The sequence below is a fragment of the Heptranchias perlo genome, chromosome 6 (genome assembly GCF_035084215.1).
Source record: "Heptranchias perlo isolate sHepPer1 chromosome 6, sHepPer1.hap1, whole genome shotgun sequence".
Classification (NCBI taxonomy): Eukaryota; Metazoa; Chordata; class Chondrichthyes; order Hexanchiformes; family Hexanchidae; genus Heptranchias; species Heptranchias perlo.
Window position 1 is genome coordinate 101,771,910 of NC_090330.1, and position 21,820 is coordinate 101,793,729.

Consider the following 21,820-nt stretch of genomic DNA (forward strand, 5'->3'; position numbering starts at 1 on the left):
GCCAGAGGCAGTAGTAGAGGCGGGTACAATTTTGTCTTTTAAAAAGCATTTGGACAGTTACATGGGTAAGATGGGTATAGAGGGATATGGGCCAAGTGCAGGCAATTGGGACTAGCTTAGTGGTATAAACTGGGCGACATGGACATGTTGGGCCGAAGGGCCTGTTTCCATGTTGTAACTTCTATGACTCTATATCAGTGTGTACCACATACCCTGTGATTCAGGCTTGTAGATTGTGCAATCCTGAAGTCATGAGGTCCTTTTTCAGTCAGCGAACCATCAATTACAAGTCATCTGTCCAGTTTTTATTATTAGTATGAAACCATGTCGATTAGGAAACATTTCAAAAAACTCCACGTGTACCAATTTTGGGATTGAATTACAAAATTGGAAAGCTAAATCTTGATCAAAGTCATTTCAATTGAGAGGGATGTTTTGATTGAAAGTCTTAGTTACTAATTAGAGGAACTAACTGTATCATTTCAGGACTAATGTGATTTCTCATGACTTTTTACATCATTGATACTCTTTCTAGACCTAATTGTGTAATCATGTCTGATTATGCCAGTTTTTCAGTTCATTTTTACTTGGAATTATTATTTACATTCCTATAATGAAATGAGCAATGTCCCTTTTAATTGCTTTATGTAAGCGAAAGTTAAGCTCTCTAAAACTCCTGTTCTTTCTGGTAATCTTTTATTTGGGATGTCTCTTCACTCAGCAAAGAGGGAAATTCCTGAACTTTAAAATATCCTACAGTACACCTTTTAAAAACAGCTCTATAAACTATATGCAATAGCTTGGTTGTGATAAATGGGAAGTTCTACACCTTTAATTCTTGTACTGTTTGCAGAATTTCTTTAGCACACAAATGAAATAGGATTCTTGCAGACTGGAAGTTATCAGGTGCCAAATCTTTGGACAATTCTGTAACAAGGAATGAACTGTACTCCCTTATTCCGAGAAAGTGAATATTTCCTGGTGTTTATTTTAAGACAATCCAAATTTCAAACAGAGCCTGGTACGAGCTATTACCTGGAAACAGTAGGCCACGTCCTTTCCAGATACACAGAATGACATATTGCTCATCTCTCAATTCTTATTAAAATAGAAGTAAAAAATAATGTTTGTATTTATGTACAGCCTTATCACATCATTGAAACATCTGAAAGTGCTTCACAAAATTACTTTTGTACATTGACTGTAATTATAACAAGCCAAAGTGGAAACCATTCTGCTGCAGCAATGTTCCACCAAAAGCAATGAGATGAATGACCAGTTTAAGTTTTTTAGTGATATTTTTAGTTGTATTGTCCTTGTACAACAACAATAACTTGCATTTATATAGTGCCTATAACGTAGTAAAACATATCCCTTGATTCCCCTAGAGTCCACAAGAACATAAGAAATAGGACTCGTCCAACTCCCTTGTGCTGTATGAATCACCTAATTTCACATCCTCACTTACACTATTTAATTTCCCGTGGGCGAACGTATCAGAGCTGGTGCATGGGTCAGTGGCACAGGGGGAGACGTTGAGGGGGTTTTGTCAGCGGAATATGGTGCAGCAACGTGCTCCTGGGACTCCTGTGTGGCATTGTCCTCAATATCCTTTGCCTCCACATCATCTTCCTCATCTTCATCACCATAAACACAAGGAAGAATTTTCTTCCCTCCTGCCCCTCATCCTCATTATTTTCCTCATCCTCTGCCCCCCTCTCCTTTTCTGTGATGGATCTGCAGGAAAGGAGGGCATAAACTAAGAATAGGCCTAAGGAGACAGAGAAGGTTGCAGGATGTTATGGCTGTGTGCTGCTTCATAGCAATGCCATGGTGACTTTATAGGCATCTTGCCATCTCCCATGGCTAGAGCAAAATGCCTTCCCGGCAACTCCTTGGCTTGGTCCTAATAGGGATGGTCGGCTCTCTGATGTCTGGAATAGTCCTACTGGTCCCCTGCCTTTCACAGGCACTGTGGGCAAGTTTCTCCTGTAACAAGATTGAGGGAATTAAGTAAGGGCTAGCATTTGAGGTATGTCTCCCAGGTGGTATCGGACAGTTGTTGTAATAGAATGGTTGATATCACCCTGTGGAGGAAAGAGTTGTAATGTTCTGCATGCAAGTAATTGTTGTCAGGGGAGTTAATGACACATATTGTAAGATTCTGAGTTCGTGACCCCCCCTTAACCACAGTTCAGTTTGAACAGTTATTTGTGCAGCTGTTACCTTTAGCCAGTGACCGGTGCGTTAGTGCCATGGTGCCAATAAAGAAACGGTCTATTACCTTGTCTACCCTTGCCAGGCCATTGAACTTCTTCCGGCAATGTTCCGCAGTTTTGAAGGTTAGTTTTTAGGGGCACTCTGTGCCACTGCCACCTCCCTCCATATAGCATGTAAGATATTTCTCTTTGGCATCCTCCCATGGTCACCCGGCAGTCTTTCTCTCCTTTGTTGCATCTTATCCAGGAGCGTCTGAAGGTCGGTCTCATTGAAATTATGTGCTCTTCTTTTCTCCTTCCTTTGCAATGCTCCACTCCCTTCTTTGGCCTTGCTGCCAAGTCCTTCACTTGAAGGCCTACTTAAAAAGGGGAAACAAAATCACACATGAGTCATCCATTACAACTACCTGACAGGCAACTCACTGTGCCAAATAACCTTCTACTTGCCTGTTGCTCCCCCAGCCTGCTGCTGCAATCTTCAGCCATTTTTGACCTTTTTAAAAGCTACGCTCCTAATTTCCTAGCCACCACCCCCCCCACCCCCACTCCAGTCCCCAAAACACACGAGTCCAGTGTTTCGCAGCAGTTGTATTACTGAACCTAGCTCGGAGAATTTTAGCTATGAGGAAAGATTGGACAGGCTGGGGTTGTTTTCTTTGGAACAGAGGAGGCTGAGGGGAGATTTAATTGAGGTGTACAAAATTATGAGGGGCCTAGATAGAGTGGACAGGAAGGACCTATTTCCCTTAGCAGAGAGGTCAATAACCAGGGACCGTAGATTTAAAGCAATTGGTAGAAGGATTAGCGGAGAGCTGAGGAGAAACGTTTTCACCCAGAGGGTGGTGGGGGTCTGGAACTCACTGCCTGAAAGGGTGGTAGAAGCAGAAACCCTCATTGCATTTAAAAAGTACTTGGATATGCACTTGAAGGGCCGTAACCTACAAGGCTATCCGTTTCCAGTGGTGTGCCACAGGGCTCAGTGTTGGGTCCCATGCTGTTTGTGGTATATATTAATGATTTGGACTTGAATGTAGGGGGAATGATTGGCAAATTTGCAGATGACACAAAAATTGGCCATGTAGTTGATAGTGAAGAGGATAGCTGTAGACTCCAAGAAGATATCAATGGGTTGGTGGAGTGGGCGTAAAAGTGGCAAATGGAGTTCAACCCGGAGAAGTGTGAGGTAATGCACTTAGGGAGGGCAAACAGTAAAAGGGAATACGCAGTAAATGGAAATATATTGAGAGGGGTAGAGGAAGTGAGAGACCTTGGAGTGCATGTGCACAGGTCCCTGAAGGTGGCAGTACAGGTGGATAAGGTAGTGAAGAAGGTATACGGAATGCTCTCCGTTATTAGCCGAGGTATAGAATACAAAAGCAGGGATGTAATGATGGAACTGTATAAAACGCTGGTAAGGCCACAGCTGGAGTATTGTGCGCAGTTCTGGTCACCACATTACAGGAAGGATGTAATTGCTCTGGAGAGAGTGCAGAGAAGATTTACAAGAATGTTGCCAGGGCTTGAAAATTGCAGCTACGACGAGAGATTGGATAGGCTGGGATTGATTTCCTTAGAGCAGAGGAGGCTGAGGGGAGACTTGATTGAGGTGTACAAAATTATGAGGGGCCTAGATAGAGTAGACAGGAAGTACCTGTTTCCCCTAGCGGAGAGTTCGAGAACTAGAGGACATAGATTTAAGCTGATTGGCGGAAGGATTAGAGAGGCCATGAGGAAAAACATTTTGACCCAGAGGATGGTGGGTGTATGGAATTCGCTGCCCGAATTGGTGGTAGAGGCAGGGACCCTCAACTTTTTAAAAAAGTACCTGGACCTGCACCTAAAGTGCTATAAGCTGCAGGGCTATGGAACGGGTGCTGGAAGGTGAGATTAGAATGGGCACCTGGTTGCTCTTTGAGCCAGTGTGGACACGATGGGCCGAATGGCCGCCTTCTGTGCTGTATCTTTTCTATGGTTTCTATGGTTCTAAGGCTACGGACCAAGAGCTGGCAAGTGGGATTAGGCTGGAAAGCTCTTTTTCGGCCGGCACAGACACGATGGGCCAAATGACCTCCTTCTGTGCAGCAAATTTCTATGATTCCATGATTCAATGAATCACCAATGGCTATTTCGATGAGCTGACCGCACAACATAGGACGGGGTCAGGGCTGGCCACATTGGCAGGGAGAGGTCCCAGCTCAGAGGAGCAACACTGGCGTAAATAGCCCCTGCTGAAGTTCAGGGTTCCAGAATAGCTTGTACCTAGTTTTGCTTCTGTTGATTTATCCCACAAATATTTGTGTACAGACCAGAAAAATAACAATAAATAAGTAACTTCAGCTTCCTACAGTTAAAGGCTTGATAATTGAATCTGTCCAGAATGCTTGGGCAGTTCCCAGCTGGATCATTGGGTATGATGCTTTGCAGGAAAGAAATGTCTTACTCTAGATGGCAACGGGTAACTGGGATAGGCCGTCTTGCCCCAGTAACCAAGCACAAAGCAACATTGGCATTGGAAATCATGGAGAAGTCTGTGACCCATTCCACTAGTCTTACAGCTAAAGACGGTGCTCATGAAAACAATGGAGGATAAAAAGAGCTATAAACAGCAAATATATAACTTAAAGAAACACACGAGCAGACAAACAGAAGGCAGTGGAACAAAAGCCAGTGCCTACAATTGCTCTGAAGTAACTTTTTTAAAAATTGTGCAGAATTTTTGTTTTCAGTAATGTAAAAGTTCAGCAACATACTAAACAAACAGGTGATACAGAATTACATCAGACACCTTGGCTTTTCAAAAGATGAAGGCCGAGAAATTCAGCAGTGCAGTGCTCATTTTTCAGGCAGTAAACGGCCTCCCATAAGCCTCCAATGTGGCGGGCAGGAGGTGCCCACTTATTACGAGCCGGAAGAGCACTGCCCGCCATATTGGTAAAGGCCAAAAAATCGACGGCAGTGCCCATGCCTAAACAAACATAGGGTCCTTTTTATATGCAAATAAGGGATCTCATGCCTGTTTGAGGCCCCCCACTGCAAGATTGGTTTGACCTGAGACAGCAGACACCAGCTGCACTCAAAAAAACAGGTCTACATGCGCGACCACTGCAGGCCACAACCAACAAGGTAAGGCTTTAAAATATACTTCCCTGAATGTGGAACCAGGAGGAGAAAGAGCGCTCCTCCCACCTGCACATTCAAAGAACGCAGACCACTGCCTGACAATGCTAGGCACCCCCTCCCGATCGCCATCCCCCCCACCCCCGCAATTGCCACTCCCGCCCCACCAATCACCACCACTCCCACCCCCCCCCCCAATCGCCACCATTCCCCTTCCCCGATCGCCATCGCTCCCCCCGATCACCATCGATCCACCTGATCACCACCATCGATCCAGCTGATCACCACCATCCGTCCCCAATCGCCACCATTCTCCCCCCGATCGCCACCACTAACCCCCACCGATCGCCATCACTCCCCTCGATTGCCACCGCTCCTTCCGATCATTCCGTCCTCCCCCAATCATCACCACTCCTCCCCCAAATGCTGCTGCTCCCCCCCCGATTGCTGCCCTGAGCCCCTCCCTCCCCCACACCCCTGGCCACCGCTTACCCCCATTCCATTACAGAGCTCATTTATTTAAAGAGTAAAAGAAGAAAACAAAAACATGCATTTATATATTTTTTTATTCGTTCATGGGACGTGGGCGTCACTGGCGAGGCCAGCATTTATTGCCCATCCCTAATTGCCCTTGAGACGGTGGTGGTGAGCCGCCGTCTTGAACCGCTGCAGTCCGTGTGGTGAAGGTTCTCCCACAATGCTGTTAGGTAGGGAGTTCCAGGATTTTGACCCAGCGACGATGAAGGACGGTGATATATTTCCAAGTCGGGAATGTGCAGGTGGTGGTGTTCCCATGTGCCTGCTGCCCTTGTCCTTCTAGGTGGTAGAGGTCGCGGGTTTGGGAGGTGCTGTCGAAGAAGCCTTGGCGAGTTGCCGCAGTGCATCCTGTAGATTGTACACATTGCAGCCATGGTGCAGCGGTGATGAAGGGAGTGAATGTTTAGGGTGGTGGATGGGGTGCCAAACAAGTGGGCTGCTTTGTCCTGGATAGTGTCGAGCTTCTTGAGTGTTGTTGGAGCTGCACTCATCCAGGCAAGTGGAGAGTATTCCATCACACTCCTGACTTGTGCCTTGTAGGTGGTGTAAAGGCTTTGGGGAGTCAGGAGGTGAGTTGCTCGCCATAGAATACCCAGCCTCTGACCTACTCTTGTGGCCACAGTATTTATATGGCTGGTCCAATTAAGTTTCTGCTCAATGGTGACCCCCAGGATGTTGATTGTGGGGGATTCAGTGATGGTAATGCCGTTGAATGTCAAGGGGAGGTGGTTGGAGATGGTCATTGCATGGCACTTGTCTGGCGTGAATGTTAGTTGCCACTTATCAGTACAAGCCTGGATGTTGTCCAGACCTTGCTGCATGCGGGTGTGGACTGCTTCATTATCTGAGGGGTTGCGAATGGAATTGAACACTGTGCAATCATCAGCGAACGTTCCCATGTCTGACCTTATGATAAAGGGAAGGTCATTGATGAAGCAGCTGAAGATGGTTGGGCTTAGGACATGGCCCTGAGGAACTCCTGCAGCAATGGCTGAGATGATTGGCCTCCAACAACCATTACCATCTTCCTTTGTGCTAGGTATGTCTCTAGCCACTGGAGAGTTTTCCCCCTGATTCCCATTGACTTCAATTTTACTAGGGCTCTTTGGTGCCACACTCGGTCAAATGCTGCCTTGATGTCAAAGGCAGTCACTCTCACCTCACCTCTGGAATTCAGCTCTTTTGTCTACGTTTGGACCAAGGCGAGAATGAGGTCTGCAGCCAAGTGGTCCTGGCGGAACCCAAACTGAGCATCGTTGAGCAGGTTATTGGTGAGTAAGTGCCGTTTGATAGCACTGTCGACAAACCTTCCATCACTTTGCTGATGTTTGAGAGTAGACTGATGGGGCGGTAATTGGCCAGATTGGATTTGTCATGCTTTTTGTGGACAGGACATTCCTGGGCAATTTTCCACTTTGTCAGGTAGATGCCAGTGTTGTAGCTGTACTGGAACGGCTTGGCTAGAGGCACGGCTAGTTCTGGAGCACAAGTCTTCGGCACTGCAGCCGGGATGTTGTCAGGGCCCATAGCCTTTGCTGTATCCGGTACACTCAGCCATTTCTTGATATCGTGTGGAGTGAATTGAATTGGCTGAAGACTGGCTTCTGTGATGGTGGGGATATCGAGAAGAGACCGAGATGGATCATCCACTCGGCATTTCTGGCTGAAGATGATTATATCGCGCCTTTCACAAACTCAGGACATCCCAAAGCACTTTACAGCCAACGAGATGCTTTTGAAGTGTAGTCACTGAGGTGATGTAGGAAATGTAGGAAATTGCGCACAGCAAGGTCCCACAAACAGCAATATGATAATGACCAGATCATCTGTTTTAATGATGTTGGTTGAGGGATAAATATTGGCCAGGATACCAGGGAGAACTCCCCTGCTCTCCTTTGAAATAGTGCCATGGATCTTTTATGTCCACCTGAGAGGGTTTAACGTCTCATCCGAAAGACGGCATCTCCGACAGTGCAGCGCTCCCTCAGTACTACACTGGAGAACTCTGTTCACGGGAAAATGTTTGGCAAACTACCTTTTGCTCATGAGGGAGAAGAGCCAAAAGACTTTTTTGTCACACTGATGTCAAATACAACATCCATTCGAATTGAGTTACATCATGTTGAGTGTTTAGCAAGCAAAAAAAAAGGGTAGGCCAAACACTTTTTGTTAACTGTTTTCCCTTATATCAATTTTAATTAATTATTGTTTGCAGTATGAATAACTGATAACTAATGTTATGCTGATAAGGTTAGATGAAGATGCATGGGAGGAAAATATAAACACAAGAGGGGACAACCACCCTCCTGCCCACACCCCCTAACCCAACCCTAATGCAGACTGAAGCATAAACACTGGCACGAACCCATTGGGCGGAATGGCCTGTTTCTGTCCTGTAAATTCTATGTAATTCTATGTACGATTATGATTCCAAAGGACTTGCCAATGTGTGTAAATTTGTCCTGATAGAGGTGAGATCACAAAGAGGCTGTGGGCTTTGAAAGTACAGTGATAATGAGGCCAAATCAACCCCAAAATCATTATCCTTAGCCTCCTTCGAAGTTTTGAAACTGGGAAATCATGGTGGATTCCTTATACCTTTGAAAACTGTCAGAAGGAATTGCTGTTGTCTTCGGATACACTCCATTTTGATTGCACCGTCTGAGCATTCATGTTTGATATCCATGATGGTCCAGTAATCTATAGGAGGCAGACAACATGTCTTTAAATACTTACTTCCATAGTTAATAAGTCAGCGCTTCCAAGAAATGTATAACTTACTGATATATTTTCAGACCCCTTTGCTTCTGGACACAATAATTTAGTTCCTGCAGAACACTGAAATGCTAAATGATGAGATACAATAGATTCATTATGAAAATCAAACCCTTGGTTTGTAATTACTTAATAATGCTTTAGTAAATTTGTGTCCTGGATGGATTGGGGCTTGATAGAAAGTAGAGAATTGTTGAAAGGAAAAGTGTTAGGCATGAATCAGCGAACCAAGCTTCTTGGAGGCAGCTATAGCAATTGGGAGTAGTGAGAGCTCCATTTGAATTCAGAGGTGGTAATCAGACCAGGATTGTCAGTTGTTGAAGAAAGACTAAGAATAGAGCCATTAAAGAGGTGGTACTCATTGGCTAGACTTGTGAGAGGCATGAAATTGTTAAGGGGATTTTAACTGGGAGCGGGTTTCGGGCAGATGGGGGCGTGGGGCGAGTCTCAAACCCCCTTGATGGCGTCAATTTGAGACCTAGGCTCTTTTAATTCCCGGGCCTCATTTACATCCCACTGGCCAGTAGCCCATTTGAAATGGGCATGAAGAGGCAACTGGCTGTCTGCCAGCAGGTGAAGATCAGGTGGCCCGGCAGGGGAGGGGGGCTTGGTGGGGTCTCGTGGATTGGAAGGGACAAAAATCCAGTGCAGAAGAGGTCCAGACTTTCCTTGTGGGGCTCGGAGGTAAGACATACCTGTTAGGGCCTCTACTCCTTTTTGCCTGACAGGTTTTACAGTTCTACGGCGGGGTGGTTAAAATGCCAATGGGGTCCTAATAACATCTTGGGACTCCAATTTGCAAGTATGAATAAGGCTCCCACCTGAGTTAGACAGGCCCCTTCACAGTCCAAAAGAAGGGCCCAGTTAAGGTCATGGAATGATAAGTTCTTGGAGGCCATTTTAACTGCTTGGCCTCCCCGTTCATGCTGGGCTCCCAAGAGCCTTCTAATAAATTCCTTGATACTTTTAGACAATGCAGGCACTGTGGACCACTGGGTATGCCTTGGATAACGAGCATTCAAATGCAGGATGACATTCTTGTGGTCAGAAACCACCCACACATTACTGGAGCAATATAAGTGAGCAGGTTAATGCTGAGTCGATGTTGTTTGATGGCACTATTGATGACTCCATCCATCACTGATGATTGGAAGGAGGCTGCTAGGATGGTAGTTGGTTGGGTTTGATTTGTCCTGTTTTTTATTTATTGGATATACTTGGGCAGTCTTCCACCTTGTCGGGTAGATGCCAGTGTCAGAGCTGTACTGCAACAGCTTGGCAAAGGGAGTGGCTAGCTTTGGTGCACAGGTCCCAACACTACTACTGGGATGTTGACAGGACCCATAGCCATTGCTGTTTCCAGTGCACTCAGCTGCTTCTTATGTCACGTGTAGTGAATCGAATTGGCTGGACGCTGGTACCTGAGCAGGCCTCACCTGTGCAGCACTGAGGGTCTCAATTTTTATGGCCATGGCTAACACTATGGGTACAGCCTCACCAAAACTTCTGAAATTTGGCATGGGATTTGATCTTCCTCATTTCCATATGTTTACTAATTTGTTTCCGAATAATTTCTTAGTAATCTCCGCACATGCTGGTACCAAAGCCATACAAAAATGCTCTGAGATGTCCGGTTTTGAAATCAAACACACCAAGAATTGGGTCGCTGGTAGAGTCTTGCAAAATTGGGCCTTATATCTAACGCCAAATTAATCTGTGGCTAAAAGATTGCGGCATAATTGTATCAGAGGTTACGGTACCATTATGTGTTCATAAACTGTAGTCAGACATACATAAAATATGTGACTGGTATTCATTTTGGTTTGGCTTTATTCCACACTTTTCCATGCATCTTGACTTGCCACAGAAAGTGAAATCTTGATGGATGCGCATGAAAATTATAATGATTGCACAAGCCGAGCTTTACTCTGCAGGCAATTAATTTTAGTAGGGTCTGTACTGACTTGCTGAACAGTTTTAAACAAACAGCGTTGTGCAGGACCTAACCTGTGTCTTTTCTGAATAGCAGCAAGATCATTCTAAGGGACAGTAAATTGATTTAGACTGTAATGTTAAGGCATCGGTTTATTTTGGCTGGAACTAGTTGCCTTTGATGTTTATGTTACTTTAACCGGATGTTACGTGTGATGTGGCAAAGTGAAGGCTGCAACCATTTATCCTAAAGTAGCTGCAGGTGTTGGTTCCTTGCTTAACGATATAATCAATGCTAATTATGTTTTGGAAACATGATAAGAAGACTAAAATGGTAATTAGATCCAGCTTAAACATAGCTTGGTTAGACATATCTATAATCTGGGGAAAAAGATTACTTTGTTTCTTTAAGTTGCCTGTAAACAGTCAAACTTTGCTAGGATTCTCTTGCCTTTGCCAAATGAAATAGTTGGTCTTGAGAAAGAAGTCATCTTAGAGAGTGAACTTATCATTTTTCAGGATTTCAGATATGTTGACACCATTGAGCTAAACTTAGTTCTTATGGGGTTAAACTTAAAGGACAGCAGGGCACATAGGTATAGATTAGGTTTCAGACAGGGCGGCTGGACCAGCATCCTGGAGACGATGAAAGATGGTTTGACGTTCCAGTGATCCTTCACACCCACTGCGCTGTGACAATTCTATTCGTTTGAACGCAGCAGGGGTCATTGTCAACATTGTCAAGTTTGGCCGATCGATTCCATACTGGGTTCCGGGATAGTCGATTGGACTAAAAAACAAGGAATCGGGTTTTAAAAACAGAGAGAACTGTGAATGCTGGGGCGAAGAGGGGCAGTCAGACCGGAAACACAGGAATACAGGAACTGGAGTAGGCCATTTAGCCCCTCGAGCCTGTTCCGCCATTCAATGAGATCATGGCTGATCTGTGACCTAACTCCGTATACCGCCTTAGCCCCATATCCCTTAATACCTTTGGTTATCAAAAATCTATCAAGCTCAGATTTAAAATGAACAATTGAGCTAGCATCAACTGCTGTTTGCGGAAGCCAGTTCCAAACTTCTCCCACCCTTTGCACGTAGAAGTGTTTCCTAACTTCACTCCTGAAAGTCCTGGCTCTAATTTTTATGCTATGTCCCCTAGTCCTAGACTCTCCAACCAGCAGAAATAGTTTCTATCTATCTACCCTATCAGTTCCCCTTAATAACTTGAAAACTTCGATCAAATCACCCCTTAATCTTCTAAATTCCAGGGAATACAATCTTAGTTTGTGTAATATTCCTTCGTAATTAAACCCTTGAAATCCAGGTATCATCCTAGTAAATCCACGCTGCACTCCCTCCAAGGATAATATATCCTTTCTAACGTGCAGTGCCAAGAACCGAGCACAGTACTCCAGGTGTGGTCTAACCAGGGCTTTGTGTAGCTGTAGCATAACTTCTACCCCCTTGTATTCTAGTCCTCTAGATAAAAAAGGCCAGCATTCCATTAGCCTTTTTGATATTTTCTGCACCTGTCCATGACATTTTAATGATCTATGTACATGGACCCTTGAGTCTCTTTGGACCTCCACTGTTTCGAGCTTTTCACCATTTAGAAAGTACTCTGATCTATACTTGTGGATGGCTTCACACCTGCCTACATTGCCACAGTTTTCCCCAGGTGAAAGGATCTGTGCTGCTGCTTTAAAAAGTGAGATTGAGTACCAGGTGATCTGATCGATGACTCCAATTCAAAAGGCCCCAAGACAGTTTCTTCTGCCGGATCTACAGACACACAAAAAAAAAAGGAAAAGTGTCAGCAACATGTCCTCAGTACAAATTGTTGCCAAGTAGCCTTCACCAAAGAGTTGGCATGGAATTGCTGGTCTATGCAAACTATCGTGTCAGTGGTTGTGTAACTCAATAGGATGGAGAGTGAAGGAAGAGTAGTGCTGAAGAATACACAATGCAATATAATGGGCACCCATGAGAAAGTAGTGGAACCGGGCGAGGGCAGTCCCACTCAGCTGAGCAACGGAGGAGAGGTGTTAGAGGAGGCCAACTGTGTCAAAGGCACAGGTCGAGAAGGATGAGGAGGGATAGTGCACCATGGTCACGGTCATAGAGGATGTCATTTATGACATTGATTACAACAAACAACAACAACAATGATGTGCATTTATATAGCGCCTTTAACGTAGTAAAACGTCCCGAGGTCTTCACAGGAGTGATTTTCAAAAATAATTTGATACTGAGCCACATAAGGAGATATTAGGACAGGTGACCAAAAGCTTGGTCAAATAGGTAGGTTTTAAGGAGCGTCTTAAAGGAGGAGAGAGAGGTCGAGAGGTTTACGGCCTAGGCAGCTGAAGGCACAGTCGCCAAAGGTGGAGCGATTAAAATCAGGAACGCGCAAGAGGCCAGAATTGGAGGAGCGCAGAGATCTCAGAGGGTTGAGGATTGGAGAAGGTACATAGATAGGGAGGGGCGAGACCATGGAGGGATTTGAAAACAAGGATGAGAATTTTAAAATCGAGGCATTCCTGGACCAGGAGCGAATGTAGGTCAGTGTGCACAGGGGTGATGGGTGAACGGGACTTGGTGCGAGTTAGGATACGGGCAGCAGAGTTTTGGATGAGCTCAAGTTTATGGAGGGTGGAAAATGGGAGGCCAGCCAGGAGAGCATTGGAATAGTCAAGTCTTGAGGTAACAAAGGCATGGAATAGAGCCGTTTTGTGCTGTATTCTCCTCATTTGGGTGGATGTATTTTATATCTGTTGTCAGTTCCGGCAGAAAATGCCAGAAATGGCAGGGTGAGCAAGGAGCTGGCAGAACAGCACAGGTCAATCAGCATCTGAAAAAGAAATTATGTTAGCATTTAAGATTTACTCCAGAAATGTTAACCTATCTGATTGACTTGTTGCGCAATTCCAATATTTTCTCCTTTAATTAACTTCAGATTTCCAACTTTGTGTTTTTCTTTTTGTCTTCACTGTTTGTCTTCTATCTGATTTTGTCTAACTTGTTGCTAAGCACGGTCTTGAGCCTCTACAGTTTGCTGTCTGTTCTGTAGTCAAGTAAAACACAACCATAATAAAAGTGAAAGAAAATTCAGAAAGGAACAAGGGTGAAAAGGTTAAATGTGGACTTTAACCATGATTCAGGTAAGTGGTATTATTGTGAGTAAATATAAGGCTGAATCTAATGGAATTCATGATAGTGCCACCTTCTGCTTGAACAGATCCAAACCCAATGCTTGCTGTCACTTTCGATATATACAAATTATATGACCATTTAGAATCCCAACTTTTATTCTGTTCTGAAGAACGTGTTGGAGATGAGCTGATATAAGATTGGATGTCAGACGCAACAGCAAGTAAGCATCCATCAGAAAGTGTTGGGTCTCCAATCCACAATGCCAGGCGGTGGCAAGATGTGGGGTCATGCCCACGAACTTTTACAATGTTGAATTGTTCTCCTCAGAAGTACTGCCATGGGGAGACACAGCTAGAAATCAGGGACGATGGGATCACCAGTCCACTCTCACGTGCTCCCTTGTGACTGGCTCAGTTCACATGGTTTTCCCTCTCAGTTACTATTTCTGATGGCCCAGTGAAATCGGAAAAGGAGGAAGAGAGATAATTTGCAAAAAAAAACCTCAAAAAGATCATATTGATCATCCATTAAAGATTTTTTATTTTTCACATACCAACCTGAAACTATTTTTAGTTTAGCAGCTGGGCTCCCGCGATGCTGGCAATAGGAGTTTGTTCTTGTTTGTTCAGATAAGTAACGCTTTATTTCATTTGAACAAAAACCATTTGCAGCAAGCCCTCCACACCAATTTGGAGGCTGAATAATTAAGCACAACACACAGAAGGTTAACCAATGTGCTTTACTCTCAGATCATTATTCAGTAAGTCAATTGGCTTGAACTGTTCCTAATTGGATTTGTTCGCAGTTGAATGATGGATTCTAATGGATTTACCTTCATCTCAAGGATAAGAACTCAAATAAAACTGTCAGCAAATGTTTGGAGAATTGAATCCTAAATGTATCTCCAGTTTACCAGAGGAAAGTGTGAATGTACCACTGTATAGAACTGATTAATATCTTTTTTCCGTTTCTTTGATTTGTAATAAAATGGTTGATTGCTCCAATACTCATGCAAGTCATTTGTTCCATAGACTAGAGATGGACAAACCAGATAGCCACTGATTTAGAAGAACCTATCAAGCAATTACATGAGGTAGAGACCTTGCCATTGTTCTGCTAAGATATTACATTAACAGCACCTCACAGCTGAAAACAACAGCTATATAAAGCCAATTCCTACAGAAAGTAAGACCTAAACCTGATAAATAGCAAAACATTTGGACTTTCATTATGTACCCGTTTATTCTTTTTCTCTCCCTCCTATTCAGATCTCCTTGGGCCATACAACAACAGTGTGTGAAAGGGCAATTGTGTGGCCTGTTCTCAGGCTTCTGTCCGAGGCCACTCTTAAACTGGTTGTAAAGTACAAGTGACCTGCTGATGACCCTTCCTCCAATCTTTGCAGCTCCCTTGTAGGAAAGTGGCTGGCTTTTGTTTGAAAAGACCTTGTCGAGCAGACAAGAGGGAGGAAATTAGGAGTGTTTTGTATCAACAAAAACATATTTATCTCTTAATACATTTATGCCCTTGCTGCCTTTAGCTTGACTCTCGGAACAGGTGCTAAATTGTTCTTCATTATCCAGATCCAGTTTAGATGGAATGCTGGACATAGTTGGACAAATTAAAAGCAATTTATTGGGACACAGAAACACAGGATATTAAACAAAACAGCCAAGTCACATGCCATGCTAGAAGCAGACAAAACAATGCCCATAACCAGGCCTGCTTCAGCAGATCCACTCAATATACAGCTGAATAAAGCAACTTAAATCAAATAAATACTTCTCTGTCCTGCACAGCGACATTTTGAGTTACTGGTAAGCATATTGCATGTTAGAGAAGCCATCTATCACTGAACCTGGTTTCAATATGCACCTACTGGCATGAAACTAAATTTCAGACCTCAGCCACACTCACCTGGTAGCGGATAAAAGGACTACCACCTCAGCACCTTAAAAGAAGAAATGAAGCTTTACAAAGGCTTTCCTGCAAGTTGCCAACCCCAAATTCCCTGAGGATAGCATTTCCAAAAATAATGTTGTTCCTCATAGCTACCTTTGCAAAAGTTTATTGTTGTGATGAGATGACTTCTCGGAGTAAAGAACCTGTACTTCCCAGTCTTCTTGGTAACAAAAATAGTAGTTCTCCAATTGGTTTATGGTTGTTTGTAAGTCTTCTCTTCTGTCTGGCCACCTGCTTTATGGCTATTTTATAGTCTTTCTGGGGGGAAAAAAACAATTAGTGATGTTCCCCTATGTTTAGAAATGTTGAATTATCTGATTTCTCTAAATCTTAACATCTACTCTTGTCTATGCTATTACATCATACAAACTTTAAGATTATCAAAGGGTTTGATAGGGTAGACATAGAGAAGATGTTTCCACTTGTGGGGGAGACCAAAACTAGAGGCCATAAATATAAGATATTCACTAATAAATCCAATAGGGAATTCAGGAGTAACGTCTTTACCCAGAGAGTGGTTAAAATGTGGAACTCGCTACCACTAGGAGTAGTTGAGGCGAACTGCATAGGTGAATTTAAGGGGAATCTAGATAAACACATGAGGGAGAAAGGAATAGAAGGTTATACTGATAGGGTTAGATGAAGTAGGGTGGCAGAAGGCTCATATGGAGCATAAACACCGACATGTTTTTGTGCTGTACATTCTATGTAAATCAATGTAAATAAACAAGATCACTATTTAGAATCTGGCACCCTATGTACAGTAATTAGCTCAACAACAATTTCAGCAAAACAAAGCCATTCAATAATAGAAGGGATTTAGTAGAATTTATAGAAATTGTATAAGCCCAATCACACAGCAACAGTTAAATTTGTAGGTAAGCTGAAATATGACCTTACTGCTCAAATGACAAATGTATCTTTTAAAAACTGTGTTCCAAATAAAGATATTTGATAAATGCACCTATAAACATACTTATTCAAGATTTAGTGGTACTGAGCAAATATGTCAACCTTGACAGAGGCAAATCTGTCTAAGTGATCTTCAAGATAAAAGGAAAGTCAGAACAGTCTCACCTGTTGGTGATTTGGAAGTATATTGGGATTAATGCCATTTAAAGTGATGTAGATAAGTTAAATAAAAACGATAAAGATTAACAGAAGGATATTTTATAGATAAATGTAAAGTTATTCACATTGGTACAGAAAAAATTATATGTATGTTCAGAATGAATGAGTTCTATTTTGAAATAAGTCAATAAGGTGTGGGATTGAACAGGTGAGCATGAATGAGTGCCTCCCCTTAGATGAATAATATTTTTCTTAAGAAATTTCCTCAGAATGGACAGGTGTTCATTGAGAAAAATGATAAATGAAAAAAATTGTGTGTGACTGCTGAAAGTGTCCATTATGGCAAAGCAGTTTTCAAAAAGCTGCATCTTGAGGACATTATAACCAGAACAATTATAAATCAAAATAGGCTATTTCATTAAATCTATTACCTCATTCGTAAGGGCATATTTGAAATTTTCAACTTTCAAAAGCGCATTGATACAAAAGAAAATCAAAAGACATACACAGATAATTCTGAGATTTTAAAGCTGCTTCTCTTGAAGGGATGGCAACAGAATGGAACTTATACTGATTGGATAGAAGAACATAAGATAGTCTCTAATAAATCCAATAAGGAATTCAGGAGAAACTTCTTTACCCAGAGAGTGGTTACAATGTGGAACTTGCTACCACATGGAGTAGTTGAGGAGAATAGCATAGGTGCATTTAAGTGGAAGCCAGATAAGTACATGAGGGAGAAAGGAATAGAAGGGTATGCTGATAGGGTTAGATGACAGGGGTAGGAGGAGGCTCGTGTGGAGCATAAACGCCAGCATAGACCAGTTGGGCCGAATGGCCTGTTCCTCTGCTGAAAATTCAATGTAATTCTATGTAATAAAGAAGAGATGTAATCTAGCAAAATGCTGAAAGGCACTGATGATAAGTTTGTGAATAAGCTATTTAGCTAGAACTATATTCATAGGGCGGGGGACGTACAAAATTGGCAAGACTAGAGTTTAAAAGAGTTCTTCTCTGCATAGCGGAGAATATGTAGAACAGATTGTCATTAAAGGCTCATAATGCTATCCTGATGAACTCCTTTAAAAAGATTAATTTGTCATTTATAATGCCTGATATTTGTGGGATCTTGCTGTGCACAAATTAATTGCTGTCTTTGCCTACATAACAATTGTTACACTTCAAAAATAATTGATTGACTGTGAAGCATTTAGGGATGTCCTGCAGATGTGAAAGACACTATATAAATGAAAGTTCTTTTTTCTTTCTTAGAGGAATATATGGGGTTTTGGATCCAAGGCGAGTAGGTGGAGTTAAAATACAGATCAACCATGATCTAATTGAATGGCGGAACAGGCTCGAGCGGCTGAACGGCCTACTCCTGTTCCTATATTCCTACTTGCCTTTGGGGATTAAGAGAAATTAAGAGTTTTATCTTTTGTAAGTTTTTCTGGTAGTCCTTTTCTAATCAGATTTAATAAGTTGGGTAGAGTCCATGACTATACATGTTGCACAGGCTCTATTGGAAGGTGAAGGCTTGATATATAGAATTACATAGAATGTATTCCCCACAAGTGTAAACATCTTCTCTACGTCTACCCTATCGAACTCTTTCGTCATTTTAAAGACTTCTATTGGGTAACTTCTCAACCTTCTATTAATCAATGGCCTTTTGTTATTCCATACTTTCTTATGTCCTTTGAATAAAATTAAAATTGGGGAAATCTTTCATCAAAATACACAGATTGTAGCAAATGGATAGAACTTTATTGGAAATTACTTGGTAATAATTCCTAAGTACCAGATATCCTGCCAGTGAGTCACTGTTACGTGATTGGATTTTCATGCTAGTTTTTTTTTCAAAATATATACTTTTCTCATAAAATTTGTAATACATACAATACAGTTGTCATGTCACATTTCAAACATACACAATACAGGTTGCACAATTGCAAGATACATAAAGTACAGTTCAAATATGATTCAAACAATACAGTTACACATCGTACATGATAATTACAATTCATGACACTCTAGGGTGCCTCATTTTTGCAATCAATACAGCTTATTGATTACAGGCACATTACATTTCATTACATTCATTTTTCATTTGACCTTCTGCCCGAGGGGGTTTTTCCCTGACTCCAGCCCCTCGGTATACAATGGCGGGAGGGCTCTAAACGGTAGCCTTTCCCCACAGAGCCTTTGCGGCGGCCGCACCCAGTTTCAGTGCGTTCCCTCAGCACGTAGTCCTGGACCTTGGAACGTGCCAGTCAGCAACACTCGGTCGAGGACAGCTCCTTTTTTTTTCAAAAAATATACTTTATTCATAAAATTTGCAGCAATACATACAATACAGTTGTCATGTCACATTCCAAACATACACAATACAGATTATACAATTTGCAGGTTACATCAAGTGCAGTTCAATGAACACATTGTACATAATTACAGTTCATGACACTCTAGGGTGCCTCATTGCATTACACTCAATACAGATTATTGATTACAGATTCATTACAGGTACATTACATCAATTTGAATTTGGACAGCTCCTTTATTCTCTTTGAGCTCAACATCACTAACCATTGCCATAAGCAGACCTCGCATCCCCTAAAACTAGTCTGTGCCTTGACATACCCACTATCTTGGTAAAGGTAGCTTTTAAAAAACGAATTCCTGTGCCCCATACAGCCTTTGAAAAGGCAGAAAAAGAATTAGTTCCCACATGTAGCAACCTTGAAGTGGTTACGTTCCTTCAAATATGGAATGTAACCACTTAAGAACTGATGGTGTGTTGGGTTTCTCACTCTTTCCTTTGCTGAGCTCCCAGTGCTGCGCCCAATCCTGGCTGAGAGATCACCTTGAGTAAAAATTGAACGTCAATCCCTGGTAGCAAAAAGCTCACGGTGTTCCAGCCCACTGTCTCACTGCCAGGACCAGAAAATATACCTTGTACACTCAACCAAGATAAATATTTGAAAAGTACAACAGGTCAAGCAGCATCTGAAAGAATAAGAGAGGTTCAGGTTTCGGGTGGTACTGTGAGTTAGAATTTGTTTTAATGAAGGGATCAACCTAAAATTTTAACTTATCTTTCTCTTTCAGATGTTGAGTAATCTTTATTTTCATTTCGGATTTCCAGCATTCAAAATTTATCTTTGTTTCTCTTCTGTAAAGTGGTATTTCTTTTCTGTCAATGTATTGTGCAATGTCATGGATTATAATCAGGAACCCGGCAAAGGAAGAGCCAAGTCCTCACTGCAGTGAGCTTAAAAAAAAAAGTAACTTTGTGTTCTATAACTGTTGCTTTTAGATCCACAGTGATTTCAGCCTCCCGTTCGGCTTGTCTGCACAGATATGAGTCTAGAATAGGGACTTTCAAATGAATCATATGTACAAATATTAGTATCCTACAATCAGTTCTACTTGGAAAGCCCTTCTTTGCTCACCTGCTGCCAAAAATCATTAAACTCAGGAGGTTTCTCGTTATTTTCCTGAATTATCGTAACTCAGGGCTATAATTAAGCGGAACAATATGTAACTGAAAGTGAAAAGATAACCATGTCTCTTTTTACAATAAAAGCTATTATTACTTCCTCTAATTGCAGCAGACAGGATGCCATGAATACAGTGTACTATGTTCTCGAGCTGATTCGGCCATGGTGTATTTTGAGAGCACATCCATTCATCCCAGAAACACACCAACTCAACTGGAGTTGGCACAAGTGCTGAGTTCAGCGTCCCCAAATGTTTCCCTTTTTTTCCCCCCCCGAGGCCTCACAGCAGACTTCTTAATTTCATTCAATCCTATGTAAATTGATCTGACACCAAAACCACTGATTGTTTTCACTGGTCCCTCATTGCCCATGTAAAATGGGCATTGCTAGAGCTTGTTGCTCTGGGCTTGAAAGAATGAAGAAGGAACTTGGATTTATATTGCACCTTTCACGACATCAGGACGTCCCAAAGTGCTTTATGGCTAATGAAATACTTTTGAAGTGCAGTCACTGTTGTAATGTAGGAAATGTGGCAGCCAATTCGTGCACAGTGAGGTCCCACAAACAACAATGTTATAATGATCAGATAATCTGTTATAGTGATGTTGGCTGAGAGATAAATATTGGCCAAGACAACGGGGAGAGCTCACTTGCTCTTCTTCGAAATAGTCGTGTGGGATCTTTTACGTCCACCTGAAGGGGCAGCCGGGTCCTCGGTCATCCGAATGATGGCACCTCCGACCGTGCAGCACTGGAGTGTCAGCCTAGATTTTGTGCCCAGGTCTCTGGAGTGGGACTTGAACCCACAACCTTCTGACTCTTAAAGATGTGTTCGATCAAATTATGGCATCCAGTCTCTGGGGTTTTTTTTGCTTTTATATATATTTCTTTATGCATTGTCCCGGGTGCACCAGTTGCTACTGGTATTTGGCGCTGAATTTTTCATTGCATGGCTTGCTTTTGCACAATAGTTTCCCCACAGTAGCTTTGCTAACAGCTGCTATTTCATTTGCAGTGAGAAATTTTTCATCATGGGAATTCCTTTGGCCATTCCTATAGCCGTCCTAGATTTGGAAGAGGAAGAGGAATTTATGTAGAGAGAAAAAAGGCAAGTGCAATTGCACCTGAGGCATTTGACACCCACCCACCCTTGTCCCAGGAGCTCCATGTTTCAACTTATCCATACCTCCCTGTGTATATTTCTGACCCATCTTTTAGACAAGTTCTCAGTCACCTCTCCACTGTTTGCACTTTTATCTATTTTTCTTCTTCTTGCCGCTGTGCAACAACAACAACAATCGGCATTTATATAACGCCTTTAATGTGGTAAAACGCCCATTTGACACCAAGCCACATAAAGAGATCTTCGGACAGGTGACCAAAAGCTTGGTCAAAGAGGTAAGTTTTAAGAAGCGACTTAAAAGGAGGAGAGGGAGGTAGAGAGTTGGAGAGGTTTAGGGAGGGAATTCCAGAACTTGGGGCCTGGGCAGCTGGAGGCACAGCCACCAATGGTGGAGCGAAGGTAATCAGGGATACGCAAGAGGCCAGAAT

General features: G+C 42.6%; 1 long non-coding RNA gene across 3 annotated transcripts in view; it reads right to left on the reverse strand.

Annotated features, from left to right (window-relative positions):
- Positions 1-1,222: 1,222 nt before the first annotated feature.
- Positions 1,223-21,820, reverse strand: part of LOC137323109 (uncharacterized) — a 31,991-nt gene continuing 11,393 nt past the window's right edge. The window contains exons 2-7 of one of the 3 annotated variants that reach the window (XR_010963309.1): positions 15,792-15,956; positions 15,654-15,687; positions 12,306-12,365; positions 8,472-8,573; positions 2,285-2,578; positions 1,223-1,989 (exon numbers count right to left, since the gene is read on the reverse strand). This is a non-coding gene — a long non-coding RNA (uncharacterized lncRNA). Of the gene's footprint in view, positions 1,990-2,284; positions 2,579-8,060; positions 8,574-10,447; positions 11,371-12,305; positions 12,366-15,653; positions 15,688-15,791; positions 15,957-21,820 lie in introns of those variants that run through there. The other 2 variants (XR_010963307.1, XR_010963308.1) reach the window with 2 other exon arrangements.